This window comes from Monodelphis domestica, chromosome X, assembly GCF_027887165.1.
Source record: "Monodelphis domestica isolate mMonDom1 chromosome X, mMonDom1.pri, whole genome shotgun sequence".
Classification (NCBI taxonomy): Eukaryota; Metazoa; Chordata; class Mammalia; order Didelphimorphia; family Didelphidae; genus Monodelphis; species Monodelphis domestica.
The window spans coordinates 74,242,242-74,257,313 of record NC_077235.1 but is presented as its reverse complement, the minus strand read 5'-3'; the positions used below and the strand labels follow the sequence as shown (position 1 = coordinate 74,257,313).

At 43.5% G+C, this 15,072-nt stretch overlaps 1 long non-coding RNA gene across 1 annotated transcript; it reads left to right on the top strand.

The window, feature by feature from the left end:
* Positions 1–10,399: 10,399 nt before the first annotated feature.
* Positions 10,400–13,005, top strand: LOC103097306 (uncharacterized). The gene is made up of 2 exons (XR_008914709.1): positions 10,400–11,114; positions 12,787–13,005. It is a non-coding gene; the product is annotated as an uncharacterized LOC103097306 (long non-coding RNA).
* The last annotated feature ends 2,067 nt before the right edge of the window (positions 13,006–15,072 follow it).

The window sequence follows — 15,072 nt, the reverse complement described above, 5'->3', positions numbered from 1 at the left end:
TTCTATTCTCCCCTCCCTTCCCCCTACCCCTCCAATAGCAGATGTGCAATTCCACTAGGTATTACATCTGTCCTTGTTCAGAACCTTTTCCCATGTTGTTGGAGGTTGCACTAGGATGTTCATTTAGTCTACATCCCCAATCATATTGCCCTCGACACATGTAATCAAGCAGTTGTTTTTCTTCAGTGTTTCTACTCCCACAGTTTTTTCTCTGAATTTGGATAGTGTTCTTTCTCATAGATTCCTCTGGGTTGTTCAGGAACACTGCATTGCCACTAAAGGAGAAGTCCATTACATTCGATTATAATGTTTTCCTGGTTCTGCTCCTCTCACTCTGCATCAATTCCTGGAGGTCGTTCCAGTTCCCATGGAATTCCTCCACTTTATTATTCCTTTGGGCACAGTAATATTCCATCACCAACATATACCACAATTTGTTCAGCCATTCCCCAATTGAAGGACATCCCCACATTTTAGATTGCTGAGGTTTCTGAGGACCCAGGATGTGTAAGTCATTGAAATGAATAGATAGAACCAGTATAAGTAATTCTGGAGAGGAATAAGGAGGGGGCAGCCTGAGGACTTGGAAACCTGAATATATTCTCTGTCCTCATACACAAGAGATGTCACATATTCTTTGCATTTTCATATACACAAATGTTCCTTTATACAATATGTGAGAGACTCCATTGTCAAAGGAATGTATATGGCCAAACACCAAGGTCTCCAGAGCAGGAATGGGAAGGTGGAGATGAAGAGATCCCCCTGATGAGAATAGTCTGAAGACACAAATACCCCATTTCATAATAATATGTTGACTAGAGGTGGCAGGGTTATAAGAAGCAGGAGAGGTGTAGGGATAGAGACAGCCCTGGTGCTCTGGCTATCTATCATAGTCTCTCTTTGTCAGGCTCCCTGGAGAGAGCAGAAGTAAGGAATCTCCATCTCCCCTCACCCTCCTGAAAAAGCTGAACCCCTAAGTGCCACTTTTTAGCATTGTTGATAAGGGAGGAGAAAAAGAGGCGGGGACCGAAAAATGAAGCCTGAAAATATTGGAGTTAGAGGAGTAATGACTGCTGTCAGAGAGGTTAGTGGGAAACCTAAATGGGAGAGCATGGAAACTGGGGAAGGGTTGTTGAATGGAAAACCACTGCCTGACCAAGGTGGGCACTGACATTGATTCTCAAGAGGTCTCTGCTAGAAGAGGTTAAAAAATGGGTCTGCTCCACTGAACTCATCTTCTCTTGTCTGTTTGCCCCCTACAGCTGCTAATGGATGTCTAAGAGGGCAGAGGTCAGGAAATTTACCCAAAGGACACCCTGAGGATCACCTCTCTGAAAAGTCATCGGGAAACATAAGCAACACACTTCTGAATCCACTCTCAAGGGAAAGTAACTACTCATGATGGTCCCACCAGAACTCTAGCTTTCCATTATGAAGTGAGACAGTCCCTATAGCATGGGAGCACTTGTGGCTCAGGAAAGGAAGGTCCAGGGAGACCTATGAGAGGCTTTAGGCATATGACATGGGCTGAACTGCCAAGATGGGTCCTGGCTCACCAAAAGGAATTAGACTGGCAGTGTTTTTGTCATAGTGGGAGGCGGCTGTTTGACTGGGAGACTGGAGCTAGGGAAGGATGTAGGACAGGATTCTGAAGAGGATTGGAGGTTTGAGTGGCCTGGAATCTGGAAGAGACCTCAGAGGTCATCTGGTCCAATCTCCTCCTTTGATAGAAAGGGCTAAGTAAAGTCAAAAAGGGAGGGGTTTGGCCAGGGTTTAAGTACAGACAGGAGGGGCAAATCCAGGTCAGAGTGCAGAATTCTCTTGTCTGCCAAGATAGATGGATTACATCTTGGCAGCTACCTGTTCTGAGATCCAAGCTTCATGTACTCAGGTTACCTCAAAATCAGGTAGAGAAATTCGCCATAGAGTCAGGAATTCTGGGAGTCTTCAGTCATGGAGAAGAGATCAAGTGATGAGGGGCTTTGGATCAGGCTGGGGTAGATCTGACATTCCCAAAATTTCTATCATTTAGAAAAACAGAGACTTCCAGTCAAGATGGCGGTGTAGAAGCAGCGAAAGTTCAGACCTCGGAAACCCTTCCTTACCGATCGCAAACAGAGTGCTCCTAGGCCACTGAAATTCAAGCTGAACAACAGGATAGACCTGGGGAAACCTCCTACTGGACCCGGATCAAAAGGTACCACACCCCAAAAGCCAGAACCCTAGATCACTCGGATCTAAGGGGTAGACAGAAAGAAGGTCCCAGGACGCATCCCCCCCAACCCAGAGTGCTGAGCCCACGGCAGCAGCGGGAACCTCAGGGCTCTGAGGACTCACCTTGAAAGCAACCTGAGCCAGTCTCCGGGGCGCCCAACACAGATGGCAGGGAAACTTAGAGAGAAGGGGGAAGCCTGTAGCCCCCTGGCTGGGTCCTTCCATCTGAGTCTCAAGGGAGGTCCCAGCTTTAGGGCACCAGCTGAACCCAATCCCATCAGGAGCCCTCAGAACTACTGAAAGGACAGAAAACTCAGGGCTGGCAAAGGGGTTGCTCCAAAGAGCTTACCTTGAAAGTAACCCTGGCCAGTTTCTGGGCATTCAACACAGACTGTGGAAGAGGAGGTTGCTGCTTTTCTTTTTCTTCCTTTTTTTTGGCTCCGGGATCATTCGGCTCACACCACCTGAACCTAATCCCATCAGGAGCCCTCAGAGTCCAAGCAAGCCACAACCCCTCCCCTCTTAGAGAGCTGGGTCTTCTGAAAAAAAACAGAAACCTAGAGGCAAAGTCAAGATGGCAGCCTAGAAGGAGCATAGACCTGGCAGCCTGGCCAGAGCTTTAGAGATCCTCCATATCTGCTCCAGCCTTCCAGGAAGTTTAAAACTCAGAGTAAACTCAGCCCAACTAAGCTGAACTCAATCCCATCAAAAGTCTCCAGAACACAGGGAAGCCCAGGCTCCCCATCCATCCTCATTGACTGCTGGACGTTAAGCCAATCAAAAGCCTCCAGAGGACAGGAAAGCTCAAACCCCCAACAACCCTCCCTCAGAGATTACACCAAGAGATCCTCTGTTAAAGCTCCAAGAGGAGAGACTGATAGAAGTCCCTAAAAAACAAAAAAATGAGAGGAACAAGAGCACAGACAAATACAGGGAGGAAAGAAGGGGTGGATTTGAACAAACAACAGAAAAAGAAGAAAGAAACTACAATAGACAGCTACTACTCACCAAATGGAACAGAGGGGGAGAGATCAGCAAACGATAAACCAGGAATCCCAGCAAATTGGATACAGGCTGTGGAAGAACTCAAAACACAACTAAGAGAGGCTGAAGACAATTGGGAAAAGAACTTAAAAATTAAGATAAGTCATCTGGAAACAGAGGCACTTGAACTAAAACAAGAAAATAGTGACCTGAAAGCCAAAATCATCCAGCTGGAAAATGAGGCAAAGGAGATGAAAGATGAGGCAAAGGAGATGAAAGACGAGATAAAGAGGATGAAAGACAATCTTCAAAGAAACTCAGACCAGAAGGAAAAAGACGACCAAAAAGCCAAAGATGAAATCCAATCTTTAAGAACCAGAGTAAAACAACTAGAATCAAGTGACCTCACAAGGCAGCAGGACACTATAAAACAAAACAAAAAGAATGAAAAAATTGAGGAAAATGTGAAGCATCTCATTCACAAAACAGACGATTTAGAAAATTGTTCAAGAAGAGACAATTTAAGAATAATTGGACTACCAGAAGACCACGACAAAAGAAAAAGCCTGGACATAATACTAGAGGAAATTATCCAGGAAAACTGTCCCAAAATCCTAGAACAAGAAAGGAAAGTGGAGATTGAAAGAATCCACAGATCACCCCCTGTATTTAATCCCCAACTGACAACACCAAGAAATGTTATAGCCAAATTCAAAAACAATCAGATGAAAGAACAGGTATTACAAGCTGCCAAGAAGAAACCATTCAGATACCATGGAAACATGGTGAGGATAACACAGGATCTGTCTGCATCCACACTGAAGGACCGAAAGGCATGGAATATGATATTCTGGAAAGCAAGGGAAATAGGCCTACAGCCAAGAATAAAATACCCATCAAAACTGACTATATTCTTACAGGGGAAAGTATGGTCATTTAACACAACAGAAGAGTTCCAAGCATTCATAAATAAAAGACCAGACCTGAACAGAAAATTTGAAGTCCAACCACAGAACTCAAGAGAATCATCAAAAGGTAATTAAAAAAGAGGGGAAAAACAACAACAACAAAAAAGGTTTTTTTAAAGAGACTCAATAAGTTAAAATGATATGTATCTCTATAAGAAAAGAGGTCATTGGCAACTCTTAAAAACTGTTGCTATCACCTAAGCAGCTAGAAGAACTACACTCAGAGCGAACAGTGACAAACTGTATAGGATGAAAGGACAAGACATAAATAAGTATATAGATATATGCATTCATAAATACATATACATGTGTATGTGTATATATATATACATGACTAAAGCTAAAAAAGAAAAGAGGTTATGACTAAAAAGAAACAAATGGGGGTAAATTTATATGTCACAAAGAAGCTCATGGCGGGAGGGGGAGAACATCGATACTAAAGAGGTTGGAGATAGGAAATACTCAACTCTTATGTACTTTGAAACTGACCCAAAGAGGGAAGAACAATCCAATCCATTGGGGAAGAGAATAGATTTGTGCCCTATAGGGGAGTAGAAGGGTAAAAAACAGACTGGTGGGGAGGGAAGCAGTACAAGGGAGGGAGAGGGTGGGGGCGAAATTTTAAAAAGACTACAGGAGAAAATAAGGGAGGGAATAAGAAGGGAGGGGGGTAGAAAGGGAAATACAAGGGGGACTGATTTAAAGTAAATCACTGGACTAAAACGTAGAGCTGAAGAAGAAAGGTTAGAATTAGGGAAGGATATCAAAATGCCAGGGAGTCCACAAGTGACAGTCATAACATTGAACATGAAGAATGAATTAGAATCCAAAACCCTGCCATATGTTGTCTCCAAGAAACACACATGAGGCGGGTAGACACCCACAAGGTCAGAATTAAAGGATGGAGTAAGACCTTCTGGGCCTCAACTGACAGAAAGAAGGCAGGAGTGGCAATCATGATATCTGATAAAGCCAAAGCAAAAATAGACCTGATCAAAAGGGATTGGGAAGGTAATTATATTTTGTTAAAAGGGACTTTAGATAATGAGGAAATATCACTAATCAACATGTATGCACCAAATAATATAGCACCCAAATTTCTAATGGAGAAACTAGGAGAATTAAAGGAAGAAATAGACAGTAAAACCATATTAGTGGGAGACTTGAACCAACCATTATCAAATTTAGATAAATCAAATCAAAAAATAAATAAGAAAGAGGTAAAAGAAGTGAATGAAATCTTAGAAAAATTAGAATTAATAGACATATGGAGAAAAATAAATAGGGATAAAAAGGAATACACCTTCTTCTCAGCACTACATGGCACATTCACAAAGATTGACCATACATTAGGTCACAGAAACATGGCACACAAATGCAGAAAAGCAGAAATAATAAATGCAGCCTTTTCAGACCACAAGCCAATAAAAATAATGATCAGTAATGGTACATGGAAAACCAAATCAAAAACTAATTGGAAACTAAACAATATGATACTCCAAAATCGTTTAGTTAGAGAAGAAATCATAGAAACAATAATTTCATCGAGGAAAATGACAATGGCGAGACATCCTTTCAAACCTTTTGGGATGCAGCCAAAGCAGTAATCAGAGGTAAATTCATATCCCTGAGTGCATATATTAACAAACTAGGGAGAGCAGAGATCAATCAATTGGAAATGCAAATAAAAAAACTCGAAAGTGACCAAATTAAAACCCCCCAGCAGAAAACCAAACTAGAAATTCTAAAAATTAAGGGAGAAATTAATAAAATCGAAAGTGATAGAACTATTGATTTAATAAATAAGACAAAAAGCTGGTACTTTGAAAAAACAAACAAAATAGACAAAGTACTGGTCAATCTAATTTAAAAAAGGAAGGAAGAAAAGCAAATTAACAGCATCAAAGATGAAAAGGGGGACATCACCTCTGATGAAGAGGAAATTAAGGCAATCATTAAAAATTACTTTGTCCAATTATATGGCAATAAATATACCAATTTAAGTGATATGGACGAATATATACAAAAATACAAACAGTCTAGACTAACAGAAGAAGAAATAGAATTCTTTTTTTTAATATAAAACCCTTACCTTCTGTCTTGGAGTCAATACTGGGTATTGGCTCCAAGGCAGAAGAGTGGTAAGGGCTAGGCAATGGGAGTCAAATGACTTGCCCAGGGTCACACAGCTGGAAAGTGGCTGAGGCCAGATTTGAACCTACGACCTCCCATCTCTAGGGCTGGCTCTCAATCCACTGAGCTACCCAGCTGCCCCCAAGAAATAGAATTCTTAAATAATCCCATATCAGAAAATGAAATCCAACAAGCCATCAAAGAACTTCCTAAGAAAAAATCCCCAGGGCCTGATGGATTCACCAGTGAATTCTATCAAACATTCAGAGAACAGTTAATCCCAATACTATACAAATTATTAGGCATAATAAGCAAAGAGGGAGTTCTACCAAACTCCTTTTACGACACAAACATGGTACTGAACCCAAAGCCAGGCAGGTCAAAAACAGAGAAAGAAAACTATAGACCAATCTCCCTAATGAATATAGATGCAAAAATCTTAAATAGAATCCTAGCAAAAAGACTCCAGCAAGTGATCAGATGGGTCATCCATCATGATCAAGTAGGATTTATACCAGGGATGCAGGGCTGGTTCAATATTAGGAAAACCATCCACATAATTGACCACATCAACAAACAAACCAGCAAGAATCACATGATTATCTCAATAGATGCAGAAAAAGCCTTTGATAAAATACAATACCCATTCCTATTAAAAATACTAGAAAGCATAGGAATAGAAGGGTCGTTCCTAAAAATAATAAACAGTATATATCTAAAACCATCAGCTAATATCATCTGCAATGGGGATTAAACTAGATGCATTCCCAATAAGATCAGGAGTGAAACAAGGATGCCCATTATCACCTCTACTATTTGACATTGTACTAGAAACACTAGCAGTAGCAATTAGAGAAGAAAAAGAAATTGAAGGCATCAAAATAAGCAAGGAGGAGACCAAGTTATCACTCTTTGCAGATGACATGATGGTCTACTTAAAGAATCCTAGAGATTCAACCAAAAAGCTAATTGAAATAATCAACAACTTAAACAAAGTTGCAGGATACAAAATAAACCCACATAAGTCATCAGCTTTTCTATATATCTCCAACACAGCTCAGCAGCAAAAACTAGAAAGAGAAATCCCATCCAAAATCACCTTAGAAAAAATAAAATACCTAGGAATCTATCTCCCGAGACAAACACAGGAACTATATGAACACAACTACAAAACACTCTCCACACAACTAAAACTAGACTTGAGCAATTGGAAAAACATTAACTGCTCATGTATAGGACGAGCCAATATAATAAAAATGACCATCCTACCCAAACCTATTTATCTATTTAGTGCCATACCCATTGAACTCCCAAAATATTTCTTTACTGATTTGGAAAAAAACATAACAAAGTTCATTTGGAATAACAAAAGATCAAGGATATCCAGGGAAATAATGAAAAAAAAACACAAATGAGGGGGGCCTTGCAGTCCCAAACCTCAAACTATATTACAAAGCAGCAGTCATCAAAACAATTTGGTACTGGCTAAGAGACAGAAAGGAGGATCAGTGGAATAGACTGGGGGCAAGTGACCTCAGCCAGACAGTATACGATAAACCCAAAGATCCCAGGTTTTGGGATAAAAATCCACTATTCAATAAAAACTGCTGGGAAAATTGGAAGACAGTGTGGGAGAGATTAGGAATTGATCAACACCTGACACCCTACACCAAGATAAATTCAAAATGGGTGAAAGACTTAAACATAAAGAAGGAAACCATAAGTAAATTGGGTAAACACAGAATAGTATACATGTCAGACCTTTGGGAAGGGAAAGACTTTAAAACCAAGCAAGACATAGAAAGAATCACAAAATGTAAAATAAATAATTTCGACTACATCAAATTAAAAGGCTTTTGTACAAACAAAACCAATGTAACTAAAATCAGAAGGAAAACAACAAATTGGGAAAAAATCTTCATAGAAACCTCTGACAAAGGTTTAATTACTCAAATTTATAAAGAGCTAAATCAATTGTACAAAAAATCAAGCCATTCTCCAATTGATAAATGGGCAAGGGACATGGATAGGCAGTTCTCAGATAAAGAAATCAAAACTATTAATAAGCACATGAAGAAGTGTTCTAAATCTCTTATAATCAGAGAGATGCAAATCAAAACAACTCTGAGGTATCACCTCACACCCAGCAGATTGGCTAACATGACAATTATGGAAAGTAATAAATGGTGGAGGGGATGTGGCAAAGTAGGGACATTAATTCATTGCTGGTGGAGTTGTGAACTGATCCAGCCATTCTGGAGGGCAATTTGGAACTATGCCCAAAGGGCAACAAAAGAATGTCTACCCTTTGATCCAGCCATAGCACTGCTGGGTCTGTACCCCAAAGAGATAATGGACAAAAAGACTTGTACAAAAATATTCATAGCTGCGCTCTTTGTGGTGGCCAAAAATTGGAAAATGAGGGGATGCCCATCAATTGGGGAATGGCTGAACAAATTGTGGTATATGTTGGTGATGGAATATTATTGTGCAAAAAGGAATAATAAAGTGGAGGAATTTCATGGAGACTGGAACGACCTCCAGGAAGTGATGCAGAGCGAGAGGAGCAGAACCAGGAGAACATTGTACACAGAGACAAACACACTGTGGTATAATCGAATGTAATGGACTTCTCCATTAGTGGTGGTGTAATGTCCCTGAACAATCTGCAGGGATCTAGGAGAAAAAACACTATCCATAAGCAGAGGACAAACTGAGGGAGTAGAAACACCGAGGAAAAGCAACTGCCTGACTACAGTGGCTGAGGGGACATGACAGAGGAGAGACTCTAAATGAACACTCTAATGCAAATATTAACAACATGGCAATGGGTTCGAATCAAGAACACATGTGATACCCAGTGGAATCACGCTTCAGCTATGGGGGGTGGGAAGGAGAAAAAGAAAATTATCTTTGTCTTTAATGAATAATGCATGGAAATGATCAAATAAAATACTATAAAATTAAAAAAGAAAGAAAAAAGAAAAGAAAAGCAGAGCTTTTCTCATCCCCCTCAAGATCCTTGGATGTAGAGGTAGAAGCCTAGGCAAGGTCCACTTTTCAGATCTCAGAGCATTCCTCTTCTAGAGTATGAGCTGCTGAAGGAGTTCTTGGGCATTAAGAAAATGGAGTAGATGGGCAAAAAGGGGTACTATTGTGAACCTTAAAAATTCTCAGACCTTACTTCATAAGGTTAGGATTGTAAACCTTAAAAAAATTCCCAGACCCTACTTCATAAGGTTGGGTTAAGACCATTCCCCATTTGGGCAGTGAAGATACTTAGATCAGGAATGTGAGAACTCTACTTAGATCAGGACAGTGGGAATCTCTTTCATCCATTCATGCATGTCACTAATTAGATGACTAGGCATTTGGCTACCTTAAGAGAGTCATAGTTACTCCTGCTGTTTACCTGCTCTTCATTGAATTTCTTCACTTTGACATTCAGAGCACTGGGCAGAAATCACATCGCGTCAACACTGCCTCGGGCCAGTCTGAGGGAGGCTGACTCTGGCTGGAACTCCCTCTGAGGAGACTCTGTCCCTCTGAATCCTTGCTTGGACAGATCTTATGGTGAGTGATAAAAGACTGACTTATCCCTCTTTTCCTAGGCTGGCTCATACTGGCCTAGACTGGTATACCCCTTTTCTCATTATTTCCTTTTCTCTCTTTCTCTCTTTCTTAATTCCTCATTTGTATTAATTAAAATCTCTATAAAACCCAGCTGACTTTTGAATATTTTTTGACTATTGAATAATTGGGAATTTTTCCCTGGCGACCACCTTATATATTGATTTAAAAACAAGGCACTGTAGTGAAACCATATTTTATGCGGTCACATTTTACTCATCCACTCTTATATCTACTACAATTTATATCTTCAACTATTTTAATCACTACAGTTTATGGCCTCATATATTTTAACTATTACACCATAGAGTGACAGGGATCTACAAAGATTTCATAGACATGGGCTGAGTGGCTTCTGGGCTTTCAATAATCACAGGGAAAGTGGAGATCACAGACTGAACAAAGGGAATTGCAAGCTGTTTAAAGAAACCTGCTTGGGCTGCCAAAGGGTTCTAGGGGAAATCGGGGTAGGGATGGAAGCCGGCTGAATCACAATCCCTGCTCTAGACCTCATTAGCCCCTACATTTCCCACCCAGGCTAATCTGGGAAGTTCCTCCAAGCAGGGCAGAAGGCTTCTACTACAACCTGCAGAGGTCAACGTTATGGACAGTCTCTCTTTAACATTGTCTCTCTGTTGCCAACAGCCTGAAGACAAAGATGAGGCCTGAAGCAGGAGTCCAGTGCAGTTATTTGTAAACATGGGGCCAGGGATATGAGAGAGCATCCTCCCAGGAAGGCTAAAGGCCCTTCTTAATAGGCCCACCCTTATTCCTACAAATACTCTAGTTAACAGGAATCTAAAAGAAAGCACAAAGCAGAAGGTGTCTCCACTCCAACCTGACATCTTCCAACCTGCTACCATGGATCCAACAAATGTTGCAGTGCAGCATGGGATACTCCCACATAAACCCCACCCAGCCCCCACCCAGCCACACACCCAGAGAAGACACTGCCATGCTCACATGCAAATTCTTGTTCCCCCAAATCACTTCATAAAATGTTGTCATCCCCATCCATTGGCAGTTACGGTGGCAGAAGCCCAAAGGCGGCCCACAGAGGCACTTTCAGATACACATGCCTGACTGAGGCAGAAGAGTCATGGCAACCCAAGGCAACACAGGCTGGCAATATTCATTCCTATGGAATGCGATGGTGGAAGAGTCAGACATCTCTCCTCCTCGGTGAGCTTCCCTTCTTTGCTTATTGAGCCTGAATGAGTGCTCCCCCATTGGCCCTGCCCAGCCCTAGACTGGAATATGAGAGGAGGGTCTCCTGAAGAATGGTATTCTGAATTCTCTGCGGCATTCCCATGCTATTGAGATCTGAGCACTCCCGCGTGCTCTCTAGGGATTGCTGATTCCTTATCGGGTCCCTTTACAGCCCCCCAGAAGCCCCTAGATTGGGTAGCGGCCATCTTGGAGGCCTCGTGCACCAGAACCCAGCGGGCCCAATGGGGTGGGCTTTTGAAGGGCTGACGCAGGGACGTGTGGACACACAGCAGAGGGGCCCCGGGCAGCAATAAGGGTGCCTGTGCCTCCCTCCGTCCATGCCGGGCTCCCGGGATGGCCACAGTGTGTAACAGCCCCGCACCAGGCCACTTGCAGCAGCAAAGGTGGGAGCGAGGAGATGAGCCGCAGTGGGTGCGTGGGGAGCCGCCTGGAAGCGCACGCGGCGGAGCCGGACGGGGGTGGGGGTGGCGCGAGAGGAGCTGAGGCCACGCGGGCGGGTGGGGTGATGCCCGTTGGGGGCCGATGGAGGAGGGAGGGAGTTGACGCAGGAGCCCTGCAGAATGTCCAAGCGCTGACGTCACCGGCCATCAGCTCTGAGAGGGGGAGGGGCGCCTAGCCAGGGCTCTGCTCCGTTAGGCTACGGCTCCCCCTCTGGCTGAGAATGGCTACTGCACAGGAGACGCCCAAAGCCCAGCCCAGCCTCAGCTGCCTGAGCTGGGAGATCTGTGGGCAGGGAGCACAAGCTGAGGACCTGGGACAGCTCCCAGGGCAGGGAAAAGGTCCAGGACTGGTTCCTCCAGACCTGTCACAGCCCCTCGGGAGGGGGGCACGTGTGGCTGGGGGGGGGGGGGGCCTCAGGGACACTGTGAAGTCAAGAAGTAAGGCAGGGGCTTGGCCAAGGCTCACACAGACAGCAAAGGGCCAAAGACGGCCTGGGAGCCTGCCAGGGTAGCTTCCTTTCATCTCCTGGGCTCTGCTTCCACTGGGAGCCAAGCTAAAGTGGCCCAAATTCCCTGCAAGCTACTCCAGCACAGCTGCTGAAGAAATTTCCCTCAGAGCTAGGGATGCTGGCAGGCTTCAGACTTCAACCTGGCCTAAGGGAGGGACCAATCACTCCCCTGGCCTTTGGGTCAAAAGGGGATGGACAGCCCCCAAGATGAGCCTGAGCACAATCCCTTGGCTTCTCCACTTGTGAAATTGGGATGACTCAGAACTGACTCCATTTGGGCTCTCCTTCAACGTTTCCTGAACCTTGTAGGTAGCAGGCTGGGCAAAGTCCTTTTCTCCTGCCCTCAGACAATTCTCTCTCTGGGAGGGGGACTGCTATGTGTGTGAAGGAGGGCCTTTGACAGTCCAAATGGGGCAGAGGTGGTCAAGAGTTGGCCAAAGGATCAGAGAGCCTTGGAGTGGGAGGAGGGTGGGGGCAGATTGACAGGACTTCATTGGTGGGAAGCAAGCTGGAGATGAGGGACAGAGAATAGAGGTGGGAGATTGTCAGCTGTATAAAAGGTCCTGCTTGGGTGGCAGAATGGGGGGGGGGGGATGCAGGGTGGGATAGGAGGAAGCCTTCCCAATAACAAGCTCTTGACCACAGCTCATTGTGCCCTTTCCTGTCCCTCCTTAGACTAGTCTGTGATGTTCTACCAACCAGAGGGAGAGCCCTTCTCCCCCAACATGCAAAGATCATGGATATCTCTCACTGACCTTGTCTCTCTCTGCTTCCACAAAGACTGAAGAAGAGCAAGAATTAAGAAGCAGGAGCCCAATTCAATGTAGCATCGGGACTCAGAGTATAGGGAACAGCTTTCTCCGAAGGAGAATAAATACTTCATCACCACCCAAATTGATTCCAGGAAACAATTCTGTTAATAGATATCTAAGGCAATGCACACACAAAAAGGAGTGGGCACAGTGTACCTCCCTTCAACCTGGTCTGTTCTCTTTTTTTTGATAACAGTGATGCGCAGGGGATGAGATGGAAAATGGACCATATACACAGAGACACTCATAGTAAGACATTCCCACACAACCTCCTGTCCCATAAATACAATCATTTCCTAATGAATTTTTCATCCATATTCATACATAATAATGGGGTGGGGGCAATAGTAGGGGCTCCTACTACTATTAGGAAGGGAAAAATTTTAGGATAGCCAAAGGAAAAACAGGTTGAGTATATTCATTCTTATGTAAAATTGCATGGGAAAAAGATGGTGGAAGATTAAAACAAATCTCCAAGTTGAGAAACACTGCCTTCCCTAGTTATTTAAACTGGAAAGAGGCCACCATTTTCTGTCAGTCGGTATATTCAGATAGTGGTACGTTCCCATTATACATTCCTTTTATGAATTCTTCTCTCCAGTCCTTTGCTAGTGTTATCTGAGAGTGCAGATTTCCTGCCTACACATGGATGAATCCATTTGACTTGACAGATACTCCTTCACTATGTCCATATGCCATAAACAATGTCATGTTCAGTGTCTCAACTTATGGTATTCTCCCTTGTGAGTCAAGGGTATGATACATGATTATACAAGGACTTCAGTATAAGAACTGGATTAATGGGGCTCGTTCCACCTAGCTTCCTCCTTGAATTTATTTACATTCTTTTGCAAAGACACATACTCTGCACACAGCCATGGGAACCTTCAAATATCCTACCTTAGGCAGTGGATCATGAAAAATATTTTTCGCATTTAGGGAACTGAGAGGAAAAATCTTGTATGGAGAGAGAGGGGACAGAGACAGAGAGACAGAGAGAGAATGTAATCCTACACAAATGTTCAAGGAGAGGGAATAAGGATGTATGCTCACACAGACACATACTTAAGACTAGAGGGTAGAGGGGGGATGTGGGAATATTTTTATCCATAGCAACAGAGAATGATGGATGAGGTTGATGTGTCAAGAGAAAGAGTAAATAAAATAAAGGAGGGGATAGAAAGAATATATGAGAACTCCTGAAGGAGAATGAAGAGAAAAGAGGGCAGGAGTTATCTTTGGGTGTGTTTATTAATGGCTCTCATCAATGGGAGCTGTGAAATATTTGTTTGGACATAAGTATATTCTGGATCACAATCTAGAGACAGGAATGAAGAGAATATATTACTCTATCAATGAAATGGGCCCACTCTTTATGTATATAGCATTATACCGCCAATCTCTGAGGGCTCCTGAGCAGGAAGGAAAGGGGAAAATGCAGAGGCCTTGCCAGGAGGCCACAAAGACCCCATTACATCGTAATATGCTGAGTAGGAGGGGTTATAAAGGGCAAGAGGGGCAAAAAGATATTGAGACAGACAGCCCAGGGGCTCTTGCAATTGATGATGGTCCTGTGGTCATCTCTCCTTGACAGTCTCCCTGAAGAATAGAAGTAAGGGAACCCCAACTTCTCTGGAACCATGCCAAAGCCTAGGCACCTAGGAGCCCCTTGTGGAGGGGGAGGAAAAAGGAATTAGGGAGGGGAAATCATAGAGAGGAAATGGATGCCAAGTTTGTTGGTGGGAGGGGCTGTAACTCCTGGAAAAGATGTGAGGGGGATGCCCAGTGCAAAACAATATAGACTAGACTTGGGGTAGGGTGTTTGGGAGAAGGACCATTTCCTGATCAAGGTGGGCTCTGACATCACTGCCCACCATATCTCAATGGGGAACATGGTCTGACTAGCCTGGACTCATCTCCACTTGTCTGCTTGTACCTTTAAGGCTGGGAATGTTTGTCTGAGAGGCCAGAGAAGCCAGGACTTGTCTAAGAACATCTTGAGAACCAGTTGACAGGAAAGTGGTCACAAAACAAGCCAAAGACTGCTGAATCTACTCCCAAAGAAGGGAAATGATTGCTGCTGGAGCCACCAGAACCATGGCTTTCCATTCTGAGGTGAGATAGTCCCTGTAGCATGGCGGCCACCTGT